Consider the following 16146-nt stretch of genomic DNA (forward strand, 5'->3'; position numbering starts at 1 on the left):
CATCTTTGGTAACGTTTATTCTTTGTGAATATGTGTAGGTAATACAAATATGGTTAACATTTTAGGGTGAAAGGGTGACTATGGCTAACAACAAGGATTGAATAAGATCTATTTGATGTCAAGTTTCTAGAGTTATTTTTTTAAATTTGTATTCGTAGACTATATGCTTATTTATTAGCCACTTACGATAATTAACATGGTTTATTTATTGGGCACTAACCATTATAATTCTTAAACATGGTTTAAGAAGTTTCAATTGATTATTTAGGATGGCAACAAGTTTTTAATATTAAGCCAATGCATGCATGGTAAATTGTGTTCACAATTTGCCTTCGTGTTAGACACATGACACTTTAAAAAATACTAATAAAATGATATGAGAAATAAAAACAAAAATAAAAATAAAAATAAAAATAAAAATGTAGAGGATAGTGAATGGTTTTTCAAAGATAAGAGAAATATTGAATTAAAATGTGAATGATAGTGAATGGTTTTTCAAAGTTATGAAAGTGGTGTTGTAATTGTCATCAGGAAAGGATTTTATGGTTAAGTCTTCGAATAACATATATTGTATATTACAAGTTTCACTCCATTGAATACGTTTTTACATTTAAAAAAATACACACATGTTATATCGAGATATATGAATGAAAAAAATTATATTTTAATTAAAAAAATAAAAGGTCAAATCTAAAGGAAAAACATTTTTTTACGCTTTTTATTATTTTATTTAAATATAAAATTATTTTAAAACTTGAAAATTATAGATAAATTTAATATAAATTTATTTAAAAATTACCATTTATATATAAATTTAATGATTGAATTACAAGGATATGTATTATCAATTAATTGAATGAAATTTTCACAAAATCAAATTCTCACAAATGATATGAGAAATGAGTATATGGTTGTATTCCCAAGTAGAAAGACTTGGTGAAGGTTTAAAAAGTGATAGAAATAAAGGAAGCGAGGTAGTAATGATTAAACCTTCTCGTTTTGATAAAACTTTACTCTCTAAAGAGACCCATCTGGTTGTAATGATTGTTGTTGTTACTTCGCCCTTGATAACGATGTGGATGTATAAAGCCTTTTAGTTCTAACAAAGATTTATACCCCTCCTCCTTTATAACTTAGTGTCTCATTCAACGCATGTGGGTAAAAAAATAATTCTATGGTGATCAAATTATATAAAACATTGGCAAAATAAAAATGTAAAATATTTTTTATAATCAAATTATATAAAACATTGGCAAAATAAAAATGTAAAATATTTTTTATAATCAAATTATATAAAACATTGTAAAAAAAAAATTTAAAATGGTTTTTGATAGATATGTCAAATACGTATCTTTATGTATATAAATATATTAGTGTTAAATTCTATTAATTAGAGATTTTTTAAAAAGTATGATAGTTCTAATACTTGTATTTTATTTAAAAAGATATAATGTTAATATGAGTGTGTTTTTATCTTAATTTTATATTTTATTTAAAAAATATAATGTTAATATTACTGTGTATTTATCTAATTTTATATTTTATTTAAAAAAATATAAGGTTAATATTAGTGTGTATTTATCTTAATTTAATAGTTAGTAATATTTTTTTTAAAGATAAAAGTTGATATGTTTTTTATATATATTTTTAATATTGTAGATTGATAAAAATCAACAAGGTGAAATAGAAATATTACATTTATATATATATATATATATATATATATATATATATATATATATAATGACTTATAAAATGTAGATTAATTGTTTTTTATGAATTTAGTTTTTATTAGGTTTTTAGGTTCAAATTTCATGGGAGAGTTGAGGATAGAAGTCATTTTGGTGGAAATTAAGACTATGCCAAGGGACATCTAAGCTTCACTGAATTACAAAGTCTAGAGAAACCTTGAAAGATAATTCCTAAAATCCTTAGAACACAAGGTTGATAAAAATTACCATTACAATAGTATACTCATTATGAGTTTAACATATAATTTGTGAAAATTAAATTTGGATGGAAATAATAACAATCATTTTTTTCAACCACTTCCATTAAATCCAATCCAATTGACATAATTTATATCTAATAAATAATTTATTAATTATTATTATTATTATTTTTTAATGTTAATGTTACATGGAGATGATATTATAATATATTTGATTCTTATTTGTAAAATCTTTCCAAATTTCTTTCAATTAAATGAAGATGAACCACACTACCACACTAGTTGGTTCGAAACACGTCGAGGAAATTTTCTCTCAAATGTGATTTTCGACCTGATTTTCTTTTTTGTCGTCCATATTATACTTTATAGATCACAGAGACTTGAATTCAAAAATTACTTCTCTCAAATGTGATTTTCGACATGATTTTCTTTTTTGTCGTCCATATTATACTTGATCACAGAGACTTGAATTCAAAAATTACAACCCGGTAGGGCCATTGCCATTATACATCTTGTCTTGAAAATAAGATTTTTTCTTATGTGATTTTCACTTGAAGATTTTTTGTCGTACATATTATGGATCACAAAACCCTAAATTCAAACCTTACAACCCAAACATTACAAACTTACACAATTGCGATTATGCAGCTTGTCATAAACATAAACAAGTATCTGATTTTCACCATATATATATATATATTTTTTTTCATTTTTCCTACAAATTCAAATGGGATGAAAAAAACCTTGCCATTTCATTTCCAACCCATCTTTAAAATAAAGATAATAGAAGGAAGTTGACCCATGACAATAATAGAAAAGGAAGTAATAATAAATTGGACTAGCAGAACCTTGACAAGGCATCTATCCCCACGATTTTTACTTTACAGAGTGTGATGTTCTTACGAATTTAATCGTTTTTTCTTTACAGAGTGTGATGTTCTTACGAATTTAATCGTGACCAAGTAATCTTCCTCTTCATCATCAACATTCCGAAGTCCCATGCCAAACCATTATCCACAGTGGAAAGGACTGCTATCAGCTAATTTAACCATGAAAGAAAACTGAACCCTTGCTAAATCATTGAGCTATCCAACTCTTTTTAACAGGAACCCTCAAAATTTAACTAGATTCAAAGCTATTTCCTTGGTAGATTGACCCACTGTGAAAAAAAGAAGAATACGGAAACTTCTCTTGAAAAGCCAAAACAAATGGCCCTCTTCACAGAAAGACTCTTCATAGGCCTTTGAAAAGCACGCAACTTGTATGACTGTCCAATGAACCTGGCATTGCCAGTGTTTTCTGAAGAAGTGTCCCTTGCATTGCATGGTGCAGCGCCCTCGCTTTAATGAAAAGCGTGCCCTCTTTAGTGAAGAGGCGTGAAGATCAGCCTTCCATTACTGCGCTGTCCTCTCAATTCAGGTAATTTGCGTTTCTCTGTTTCAGATATCGCTTTTTAGTTAATATTCTGAAAAATTCTAATGCCGAGGAACGTTTAACGGAGTTCAATCAATTTAGGTTGGAATTTCTACTCAGCAGCTCTAGTTTCGCCAAGTCGAAATAAATTTCGCTTATATTTGGTTCTTTGCTTTCGCATATCTCGTTTAATATTTTAGGGAATTAGTTAATAGTTAAAGAATTATTCATGCAGAGTTGGTTTAGGGAAATTCGATGTTTCGGCACATTCGTAAAATTTGAACTCGTTAATGTTTGACACATAATACAATAATCCGTCTGTTCCAACTTCTGATAAATTTAGGTTTATTTGTACAGACGGAAAATTCGTAACCTACTTGGAAGGTAAAAAATTAAGAATCCACGGATACTTATCTGGTTGCTTAGGTTTTTAGCACTTTTCTGTTTTGGTCAGTTCACTAATGTTATTCCTGTCTGGATATATTGAGTTTGGGTTTTTTTCCATAAGGATCGTTATTAAGTGTAATAAAAATTATCGGAATTTGCCATAGCTTATCGATCCACGGAGGCGTTTTAGCGTCACTCTATTGTGGTGTTCGGTGTGGGTTATTCTCCTTTCTGTTTTATTAAAATTTTCGATTTGGAGGAGCCGAATTGTTAGCCATAGAAATCAATGGTTAAATAAGCGGCAGTTTTAGGCGTGGAACTCTAGACTTTGATTTCTATTACTCCTTGTACAGAAAGATAGCTTTCAATGTGCTTGGACTGAGAAGCTCTTTCACTATAAACTTTTCAGATACCGCAAATTTCCAGGAAGCTTCTTGCGGTCCCGTGTGTGCTTGCTGTCGCACGTAATTTAAATCGCTCTTACAAGGCGTAAGGTATTGATGCAAGAGGATCCTCCTTTCCTTGCCTATCTGAGTAAATTTACAATGGAATTCCTTCTCTTAGCAGAGCTGGAAACATAGATGCTCCAAAACTTCTGCTGCATAATAAAACCACACAGAATTCTCAAACGAAGAGTGCTACAACTACTGGAGTTGCACATCCTTACTGTCTGCTCTTTTGTAGAACTAGTAAATGAACACCTCAAAACACAAGTATGAACGAATGCATCTACTCCATATTCCTCAATTTGTAGCACGAGGATGGCAACCTATATAGCATGTTCCACAGCAATTATATATATTCGGCAACATCTCAATGCAGTCTTCATGGCAGCATCACTCTGTGATCACGCCTCTGAATCCTGTAGTCACTAGTTGGTTTGTAAACCAAGGAACCTTTCGTTTCTAATACATAGTTTTCTCATATCTAGGTTATGCTGACACTTTTCTGTGCTTTGGGAAATCTCTACACTCATACCTATATTCAATAGGAACTCTCATCTTCATGAGCACCATACACAGCAATACTTAGTGATGGTTCAACACACTATCCAACTTCTCTGTACAATTCTCAAACTCAGGAATAATGACACCATTGGTTGATACTTCTACATAGAGATATATACATGATGATAGGGATTCACATTGACAATCTATATGAACGAACATTGTACATACTCAACATCCCTACGACATTAATTTTCCAAGCAATATAATTGCAATCTACAATAATGCAAACAGAACTATACATTAGTATAACCACATGAACTCATCCACACAAATCCATAGAGATTTAAAGTGGAAATCTGAACTCTTTTATTCATTTGTGAATAGAATAAGTACAATATCTCTATGGCCACATATCAGCTTATAGAACTGGTTGGGTTGTAAGACACAAGGCCATGAAAACCTCAACCATTAACTTATATCACTCTCAAGATCTCCTCTCTTCTTCTTGCCTCCCTTATGTTGTATTCGTTTATTTTCGACAAACTGTCCTCCTTCCTCTTCCAAATGGTCTTCTCATGCCTGCTTCAATAATGGATGTTCATGCCCTTTTGTTTTCAACTTTTGTATTTTCATTTCCATCTTGCAATCCATTTGTTCCCAATGATTCCTCTTCTATAATGTGACCTTCCAGCTTCCACTCAGTAGTGTGCTTCCTCTACAACATGTCATTTGGACTTGCTTGTACATATGCATTCGAATTTCTTCTTGAGTCTTGATCATTTCTATTTCTTTCATGCTATATTTTGTAGCATTTACTGTCACAATTTGTGGCACTATCACATTTCGAAGCACTATCATGTTCTGCAACAACGCTATCACATTTTGCAATACTTCTATTTCATACAATCTTCATGTTGACATCCTTAGAATTACTTTGATGCTTTTGCATCAAACTCCCTAGGTTACTAAGGAAGCATGCCCTCATGCTTATGAGGTAAACTCTTCCAATCTCCAACTACCTATTGCAACTTTGATCACCGTTGCCTTCACCATATCTGCATTCTCCATTGTTACACATTGAAATCCACAAGGAATACAATGCATCTTCTTCATCAATTGATTTGTTGAGCACACACTTATATTGAGAAGGGGGAGTGAATTAGTATAAGACAATTTTTACTTATTTAAAGTTTAAACATTCATGAACCATATAAAAACAATCACATATGAGATCTGTCAGCTGTAGAACATGGAACACAAGATTTATATCGAAATCCTTTCGAGATAAAACTGCAAAACTTCTTTTTATAATTCTTTTTGGGCACCAACATATTGTTACAAATATTTGTGGGCATCGGCCTACTAGAGACACCAATCCCCATCGCTGCAAATATTCGTAGGCACCAACCTACTAGAGACACCAATCCCCTTTGTGGCAAATATTTGTAGGCACCAACCTACTTGCTACTTTTGCCTTCATCAAGACTGCTACTCGCTTCAACCTTCACTAGTTATGATTGTTGCTTCCGTTGAAAATGTGGCGATGGAAGGTCTTTTGGCTTGTGCCTTAGCCAGTGAAGACCTCGACTTAGTCTTTCTCTAGCATAGATGTGAGTTCATGAGATAGACTTCAGTTACAATGAGTTGATTTCTAGTTTATTGGAATGGTCATCAAGTTTGCATGCGTAGTGTTGGAGCTTCAGTTAGTTGGAGTCTTCTTCAGTTAGACTACAAGATGAGGTGGCAATGACAAGTTGAGTTAGAATGAGTTAAGAATTTAGTGTTGATTAGAGAGAGAACGAGTTGAGTTCTCAGTTAACTCGTAATCACAACTAGAGTAAATCAAGGAGGAACTTGAGCTAGTTAACTAAGAGCTAGTCCAAGTGTAATTAGGACTTGCTCTAGTTAACTAGCAAAGGAAACTCGTGACACTAGTGTGAACTGAAATTCGACTAAGCCTTCTACATTCATTTATTGCTATCTATAAAGAGAAGGACGAAGGCACAAGATCATAGATCGTTCTGTGTGTGGAGTGCGCATAATTGAGGAGCAATTGTGCGCAAGTAAATAGGAGCCAAAAGTGCGCAAGGAAATAGGAGCCTGAAGTGTGCAAGGATTGTGGAGTAGGGATCAAGGTTGTCAGGGCAATTTGAGACTATCTTCAATAGAGAACCATTATAGAGCTGAGAATAGTGAGGAGAAACCTAACGGTTTCTTAGAAACAGATTGCTAGCTGCAATAGCAACGTGAATTGTAATAGATCTATTTGCTTGAAGAACAATCAATAAAATACCATAACAAAGAAAACAGGTTTAACCTTTTGGGTTTCCTTGGTAAAACAAACGTGTCAATTTTGTGTGCATATGTTTTTATCTTCGATGTTTTTGCAAATTGCCGCTGCTTATTGATTGCTACGAAACTCTTTATCTTGGTGAAAGTAAATTTGGTTTCATTTTTTAGTTGCCTTGTTTTCAGTATGTCATCTAAGTAGTGCATATCGTTTCAATAAATTTAACAACTTCTACCTTCACTAGGTTTGCTTCTCCCAAAACTTGTTGTTGTTGGCCTCTTTCTAATGACAAAGTTGTACATCATGCCACGTATCCAATTTTGAAAATCTTATTTTGAAATTTTTATCTAAGGAACTTTTGTATGTCTCCTCAGATCTCTGAAAATTTCACAGTTTAAAAGGTCCCAGAAAAGCTATATTGCACGGGTTTGCGAACTCGGGGGTGGGGTTGTCGAACCCGTCCCAGGTTCTTGTCCCCAAGTATCGGGTTCAGGTACGGGTTCTTCTAAAACGCATCCAAAAGAACCAGGTTCTCTGACTAAGCACCGGGTTCTTCGCAACCAAAATTTGGGTTCTTTTGTCTAATTGGGTGCGTCGAACCCCGACAACGGGTGCATGGAACCCCAAAATCAGGAACGTTAGGGTCAATATTTTTTATTGATTTTGTTGTAATTCTTTTCAAGCTCGGCCTTTTTACTTCTCTTTCTGCAATTTCGACCTAGAGATGGCCACTGTAGATTCATTGTGTAGGCCAAATGTCATTACTATTGTAGCTATGTTAAGGTCATTACTATTGTAGCTATGTAGCTAGAGAGCATGCTAATTGAAGATCTAAGTGATGCTGATGACATGGCTTGAGGAAGCCATTGTTCACTATTTTGAAATTTCCTAGTTCATGTTTGGAGATGCCTTAAGGCAAATTTTGAATGTAGTATGACAATGGACATATATCATGATTCTTATTAATATGTAAACTCCAATTTGCACTTGATATCAAACTAGAAATTTTGAAATTTCAATGTGAATGTTCAATGTTCAATGATGTGCATGTTTAAATCTTTAAAATTTAAATCATAAATATTTTATTTTTCTTGTTTAAAGTTGGAAAATATACAAATTCATATATATTATAATTTATGAAATATAATATACCCCCAATGAACCAACACACCTTGTTTCAAAAAGTGATGTAGTCGTCTCCGAACCCACGTTTCCTGGCAAACATAGCAAAAAAGAAGTTACAACAAAGATTCCAAGATAACTTGTTTGAAATTGATTTCGCGATCATTCAAAAACCCTAAATTCCACAAGGCATATCTCCTAAAGTATAACAAATGAAAGTTTGAAATTTTTAGCCGCGGCATTGCTATATGTGTCCACAACTCTCTGAAAATTTCACAGTCTAAAACATCCCAGAAAATAAGTTATAGTGAAAATGCCAAATTGACCTGTTTGAAACTGATTACAGGACTATTTAGAAACCCTAACTTCCATAGGGCATATCTTTGAAAGTATAGCGAACCAATCACCGAAATTTTTATCGCATGTACTTGAAGATCTCTCTCCATCTCTTCAAGATTTCACGGTTGGAAACATCTCAAAAAAAATTTATAGCGAAAATGCCAAGATGACTCATTCATGCCACAAATCACATTTTTGCTCCACATTTAAAGCCCCAAGAGTATTTCCCAACTTCTCTTGCACACCTCAGATCTCTTGTTGCTTGGATGGTGTTCATATGTACTCATGTATCTTTTATTTATAGTGTTTCTATATCCACTTATGGGGCTTGTTACAACTCAAACTAGCGGGGGACCTAAAGGGGTTTCGAAGAGGGCAACTGCTAGGTTAGGGGCAACAATGGGGCTTAGCCCACTGTCACCATAATTAAGTCTCCCTGCTCTTTACAGACTTTCACTGATGGGAGGAGTCCTGTTAGTGTAGGGATTCACTTGTAAAGTATATGTCAATGGATAGGTGAGAAGTGACCTTGAAAACCCCTTTCCCAAGGATGGATTGAAGAATAGAGCTTGCTTGCTTTTTAAGCAAGGGACTTGGTCCACCAGGGATAAGGGGTGAGGATTGGAGGGTTAATGGAGAAAGGATAGGCTTATGAACAAGTTTCTCAATCCCTATAATCCTTGGGAAACTTGGATTCCTAAATGGTCCTTGACAAATAGCGTTTATTGAGAGGTGGGACCACACAGGGTCAAGTGGACCCAGCCCAGGTTCGGGGATGGAATGTAGCAACCAATGATGTTCCTATCCTGGACGAGGTGAGGGGAAAGAACCAAACAATAATACTTTCTTCAAAAGGTTGAATTGATCCTATTGAGGTCTAGCCTTGGGGATGCCTAGGGACAATTTGATCCTGGAGCTAGCGCTTGGGATTCTCGGAGATTCCACTGTTAGAATTGCCTCAAATTTGGAGGAGAGGGAGGGGGCCCCCACCAACGTAGTAGCCTATAGGAGATCGATTTTTTCCTTGGGTCAATTCCTAGGAAATTGATGCCCTAGGTGACCTAATGGGGCTTGACTTGGGGAAAAAGGGGAAAATGGTTAAAATAAGGTTGAATGATCACCCTTTTTGAGGGATCAATGCCTAGTTCACTTAGGGATATGGAGTCAAGGATAATGATGAGTAAGAACTTGGTTTCTTGATCAAGGAGGCCCAAAAAGTCAACTTTATCTCAATGTTGAGAGAAAGAAAAGAAAAGCGACCTTGAAGCATTTATACTTCAAATAAAATGATGCAAGATTCTCGAGATCTCTAGGACATTTCATTCATATAACATTGGCCCATACATTAAATTAAGCTAAAACATGCTCAATTCCACATTTCGATAATGCAACAACTAGCCCCAATTTTAGTAGTATGCAACATCAAGAATAATAACATCAAAATTTACCTACAGCGTTATAGAGAATATCCAACCAACATTTTGTTTGCTCAATAAAGCTCCAAGACAAGAGAAATAACCCAAATCCGTACATCAAAATTCATCCATCTCCAAAAATATCCACCAAGGAAAAAATGCGAAAATTCTCTATGATTATAGAGATCCCAAGCTAAGTGATGATACAAATGATTGTATCTAACATCAATATATAGCCTCCTAAGGAGTCCAAATTAACCTATGGCGCCCCTAATGATAAAATAATGTGCAAATAATAACTCCTAATGGTGACAATCCCACCATACTAGCTCATAATGTAAAAACAAGCCTCACAAGGGGCCAAATAATGATGTATGCATGTTGTAGGGCCCTCCAAAGGCTCAATAACATCCTGAAGTACCATATTGAGGAATAAAGTCCTCGGAATATGATAGATAAGGGGGTGGCCCCTTGTTATCCAAGTAGTAGACCTGTGGTGCTCTCAGTGGGTTTGAGGGGACATCAATGACCCCATGGGTCTCCATGTGAATCAGATATGTTTGTAGATCCTCTGTAATGGTCCAGGTGGTGGAATGAATGTTGCCATGACATTGTACAAGTGCAGGGACACGTGGCAAGAGAGTGGATCTCCTGTGGGGGCCTGCTAGGCATAGTGTACCAATCATGTCACCGTCGTCCCAAAAGTGGATCGCTAGTAGTCTCTGAACATCCATGAAGATCTGTGGAGTGTTGTCTATTGCTGTGGAGGCCCATGGCTCTCTATGCACACCCTACATGTGCTAATGTGGATCTCTGGGGGTCAGGATCCCATATAGGGAAGTCAAACCCAAATGGAAACCACCTGCAATCTTGCATAAGATCCAATGCATCCCATAGGCTTCCAGTACAACCAATCATTACAATAATTGGGTAAAGGAGCTTACAAACCATGGATAACAAAGTGGGCACTTCATAATGACATGCCCTTCCGTATTGGTCTTTGACATGTGCTAGTGTCTCCAAACTCCAGAGGGGGTTAGCCAAGTACCTTATTAGGTGGTTTCAGTCCTTAGAGGGGATAGTATGTCCAAGGTACATCCTTCTAATGGGGGTGGCAAGTGACAAATAGGTGAGATGGAATAGGGAATGAGAGGGGCAGCCCTGGGCCACATAATGGGGCGTAGGGGTAGCTAGATAAGGGAAAGTCCAACGTGGGTGTATAATGTATAGGAGGGAGCAGTAGTGGTACATGACGTGCCTCGACCTTGATTTTTCCACCCTTCTTTATATGCCTTTTTCCTTTTATGAGTTTTCTTTAATTAACTGCTTAGGGCTCAAAAGGCAAGAGCATGATGTGTATAATATAGTAGTGATTACCCCTTTTGAGGTAGGGCGGTTCATTGTCCTCCAGGGGTTGGTACAATCATGGGTTCTTGAATAATAGAGGAGGCTCATCTAGGGCCTATGGAACCAGGGTGATGGCCATGTATGGGGTAGTGCTCATGTGTCGACTTTTGCCCACATGCTAATTATTTTTGTCCCAACTATCTTTTGCATTTTGTGGTACAATTTCCTGTTAAATGTGGCCAATTATGCTTTTTATTCTTTTTTTTAGTTGCTTCAACCTCTGGGGCATCATTCTAGTTTTGACCCAAGGTGGGGACAAATGGGATAGGGAGGCTAGCCTTATGTGGACTCAGAATGGGAATGTGGACCCAAGTGGGAGAAATGATGAATTGGGGTATAGTGAGTGGAAAGGGAGTAGTATGTGTGGGTAAAGGAGCGGGACCACGCAACCAAAGTCGGGGTTTCCCAAGTGTGAAAATTTCTGAATCTAACACATCAGAAACCCCTACTGCAATATATGGTTTACTATCTCCTACTATTCTTTACATTAACAAGTTATAATAACATAAACATCTAGTAAACACAATTGCAACTTTCACAAATATACAGATCAATAACTGAAATAAACTGAGACAACACAAGGGACACCGTTATTTTTGGACAATCTTCCCCAGAAAAAACCAATTCGGGAAAACCGGTGCAGCATATATGAGGATTTTATTATTAAGCAGGTTTCTGAATACAACTAGGGTGCCAGAAATGGCTCACCCTTCAGAGAATATCCTTGGCAGTATTTCCTCTCTCCAGAGACAGATATTCCGGCAAATTAGCAACCAGATGATCAACCCCACAGTGACTCTTATTGTTCCTTGTGTTGGACAGCGAAAGTTGCTCCAAGCACTCCTCTAGAACTGCGTCACCCTCTCTGGAACTGCGTCACCCTCTCCCGACTGATCTGCTCTCAGTTTGCCCCACAAAACCTCCTCAGCGCAACCTCTTCAGCCCAACGTCAACCTCTATAGTCCTCTGCACTGTCTGCGTTAGCCTCTGCATCCTCTATGTCTGCCTCTACGGCTTCTGTGTCCTCTACGCTGGCCTCCTTAGCCTTTGTGTCAGCCCTCCTAGGCTCTGTGTTGCCTCTTCCGACACTTTGCTGCCTCTCTGATATGTATTCTTCAACCTTGGATCGAAATCCCTTGCTGATTTGCCCCACTGCAACTGATCTCTAATTCGATTTCCTGAGCAAACCTAGCCCTCGAAAATCGAATTCTTGCTCTCTTGGTGTGTCTCCAACTGACCCTCAAGCATCCTCTTATACTTTTCCTATTGACGATTCAACGACCGAGATTAAGTTCCTAATCAACGACTAAGATTAGATCTCGCTTGATCCTCGTCTCTTAGAAGTTTCTCACCCATTTTATATTAATACACATTAATGTTTTAATTTTCCTAAGTTTAGACTTAGGAACCCCATTAAAAATATTAATTATTTTAACATCTCTTCATCCGGGTGGAATTTCTCCAAATGATTTATGGGTCTTGGAGATCTCATGTGCATTAGCCTCTCCACCAGTTTTCATTGCTAGAGCACATTCGATGCTACCAAAAACCAACACTCCCTCTTAGCGAGGAATGTGCTCTAGTAATGCTTCACCATAGAAACATCACACTGATCCTCCGCATTGGTACCTGTGCTGATGCTTGGCCTGCTGCCTTACATCCATTGCACTGCTGCTTCATATACTGCTGCCCATGACACTGCCACTGCCACTGCTAACTGTTGCACTGCAGCTCAGTTACCGAGAAGGAAGTAACTGACTTCACCCAGATACTGATGTCCTGGCTAGTCTGGAAGCCTCGTGATGTTGAAGCTACCTCTGCTGCTATCCTGTGCTCCTTCTGTTGCCACTGTGCTGCTGCAAACACCTCTGTGCCTCTCGCACATCTGCAACCTCCACTACGTTGCTACAGACGTTTGCACTCTAGCACTGCCTTGCCACTCCATCACACCTTGCTCCACCTGACACCTGTCATCATGCTACTGTCGTTAAGGGCTCCCACAGCCGGATGTGATCCAAGAGTTTGGGTAGCTCAAGGATCTTGCCCTTGCATGTAGTCCTCTTGACTACAACTCGATGTCTCCCCACCTATTCTCTAGAGGCGCATGAACACTCATGGCACAATCGTCATCAGTCTCGACATCCTTCTTCGCCTCTGCTGGAGCAACCTTTGAGTCGGAAGCTTCTCCCTTGCCTTTCTTCTTGGGGCACTGAGATGCATAATGTCCCATCTCCCCACAATTGAAGCACTTGACCTTGGAGATGTTTGTCTTCTTCCTCTTTTGAACTCCCTGCTGTCCCGTAGATGCTAGAGCCGCATCCTCCTCCTCCTCTTTATTGACTCGAACTCCCTTACCGCTACTCCCCGCCTTGGTCAACCTCCTGATCTCTTCCTGTCGAAGAGTTGCCCACATCTCCTCCCAACTGGGGACAGTCGTTTTGCCCAAAATGCATTGGACAAACGTCTTCTAGTCCTCGGAGACTGCATTCAGAGCAGTCCTGACCATAAACTCTGGATCCGGTGTAGACCGCACGAAAGTAAGCTTGTCACGAATTCCTTGCAACCTGAGAAGGAAGTGATCTATCTCCTCTCCTTTCTGCATCTGATATATCATATGACCTCACCTAATTCTCTAATAACATCTTCCACTGCACAGAAGAGCCCTGGTATAAGGTGGTCAGCGTCTGCCACATCTCCCTGGCTGTGTTCTTCTTAGCAATATGTGGTATGACATGATCTTTGACCCCATCTAGGATCATGTATTTTGCCTTCGCCTTCGCCTCGACCTCCTCATACTTCTCATTTGCATTAGGGTCAACTGGGACAACTACAGTTTTCAAGGTATACTCTGTGATGCGATGTTTATCTAGGATTGCCAAGATCCTGGCCTTCTAGATGACAAAATTGGAAGCCCCGTCCAATTGTCCTGATCCCTCAATCCGTTCATTGCCACTCTGCCTCTGCACTGGCCCTTCTCCTCGCACAAAATGCTAAAGCAGGCTCTGTGTGAGCCTCTGCGTCACCCTCTTTGCACAATGTCACTCCTCCTCTTGCCTCTTCAGCTCTGGAACAACACTGTCTCTCGGGACAATTGCTTCTCTGCTGCAAATTTTCAGATTTTTTCGGCTGGTGTCTTCAATCTTCTTTGATCTACAATCCCTCTAATACCATGTGAAAATTTCTGAATCTAACACATCATAAACCCCTACTGCAATATCTGGTTTACTATCTCCTACTTGTTATTTACATTAACAAGTTATTTAATAACATAAACATCGAAGTAAACACAATTGCAACCTTCACAAATACACAAATCAACAACTGAAAGAAAATGGGACAACACAAGGGACACAATTATTTTTGGACAATCGTCCCTGGAAAAATCCAATTCAGGAAAGCCGGTGCACCATATATGAGGGTTTTATTATTAAGCAAATTTCTGATTACAACTAGGGTGCCAAACATGGCTCACCCTTCAGAGAATATCCTTTGCAGTAGTACCTCTCTTTGGAGACAGATATTCCAGCAAATCAACAACCGGATGATCAACCCCATAGTGACTCTGATTGTTCCTTGTGTTGGACAACGAAAGCTGCTCCAAGCACTCCTCTAGAACTGCGTCACCCTCTTTGGAACTACGTCACCCTCTCTTGGCTGATCTGCTCTTAGTCTGCCGCACAGAACCTCCTCAAAGCAGCGTCTTCAGCCCAATGTCAACGTCTACAACCCTCTGCGTTGTCTATGTTAGCCTCTGCGGCTTTCTGCGTCCTCTACGATTTTCTGCATCCTCTGCGCTGGCCTCCTTAGCCTCTGTGTCAGCCCTCCTAGGCTTTGCGCTGCCTCTTCTGACACTTTGCTGCCTCTCTGATATGTATTCTTCAGCCTTGGATTGAAATCCCTTGCTGAACTGCCCCTCACTGCAATTGATCTCTAATTCAATTTCCTCAGCAAACCTAGCCCCAGAAAATTGAATTCTTGATCTCTCTTGGTGTGTCTCCAACTGACCCTCAAGCCTCCTCTTATACTTTTCTTGTTGACGATTCAACGGCCAAGATTAAGTCCCTAATCAACGGCTAAGATTAGATCTGGCTTGATCCTCATCTCTTAGAACTTCCTCACCCATTTTATATTAATACACATTAATATTTTAATTTTCCTAAATTTAGACTTAGGAACCCCATTAAAAATATTAATTATTTTAATATCTCTTCATCTGGGTGGAATTTCTCCAAATGATTTCTGGGTCTTGGAGATCTCATGTGCCTTAGCCTCTCCACCAGTTTTCATTGCTAGAGCATGTCCGATGCTACAAAAAATCAACACAAGTAGTACCACCCTAAAACCAAATGGCCAATAAAGGAGATCCCACGGGACTAAAGATCCAAGGGTAACAACCAAAAGAGGTCAAGGAGACAAGAGTACAAACTAAGCCCACTCTTTCCACCAAATTCCCCCATCAATCCATACCCAGAAGTATCCATGATAAGTAAACCCAATACTCAATTACCAAATGACAAGACATACCTTTAGATTCGGGAGGCCCACCTTCAAACATATGATCAATACAGGTGGGTGAGGGACCACATGGTTGGCTTAGGTGGCAGAGAAATGGCACAATGAGCTAGTAGGAGGCATCAAGGGGCTGCTGGATGCCAACTGAGGCTCATCATGGAGAAAAATTTCTCCTGGGGATATCACCCACAAAGTGGTGGGTAACAGGGCCAACTTGTAAAACTGCCTGGGCTGACCTAATAGAATCTTTCATATCTTCTCATTCCTACAAGGTTAAAGGGAGTGCCATATACTGTTGGAAAGATCTCAGAATAACCTTTTAGTCCATAAATCCTATGTTCCCATTTGAGCTATATCCAT

The 16146-nt window shown here is 38.1% G+C and overlaps 1 protein-coding gene across 5 annotated transcripts in view; it reads left to right on the forward strand.

Moving 5' to 3' along the window:
- Window positions 1-16146, forward strand: part of LOC149230521 (hypersensitive-induced response protein-like protein 1) — a 116616-nt gene that overhangs the window by 42300 nt on the left and 58170 nt on the right. Inside the window, exon 1 of one of the 5 annotated variants that reach the window (XM_089378977.1) lies at window positions 2868-3370. The exons of 2 other annotated variants lie outside the window; for them this stretch is intronic. The gene's annotated coding sequence lies outside the window, so the exon portion shown is untranslated. Of the gene's footprint in view, window positions 1-2867; window positions 3371-16146 lie in introns of those variants that run through there. 2 more of the 5 variants (XM_089378980.1, XM_089378971.1) reach the window with 2 other exon arrangements.

Source organism: Pinus tabuliformis, chromosome J (genome assembly GCF_031772625.1).
Source record: "Pinus tabuliformis cultivar Carrire ecotype Pingquan chromosome J, CPIR1, whole genome shotgun sequence".
NCBI classification, from domain to species: domain Eukaryota; kingdom Viridiplantae; phylum Streptophyta; class Pinopsida; order Pinales; family Pinaceae; genus Pinus; species Pinus tabuliformis.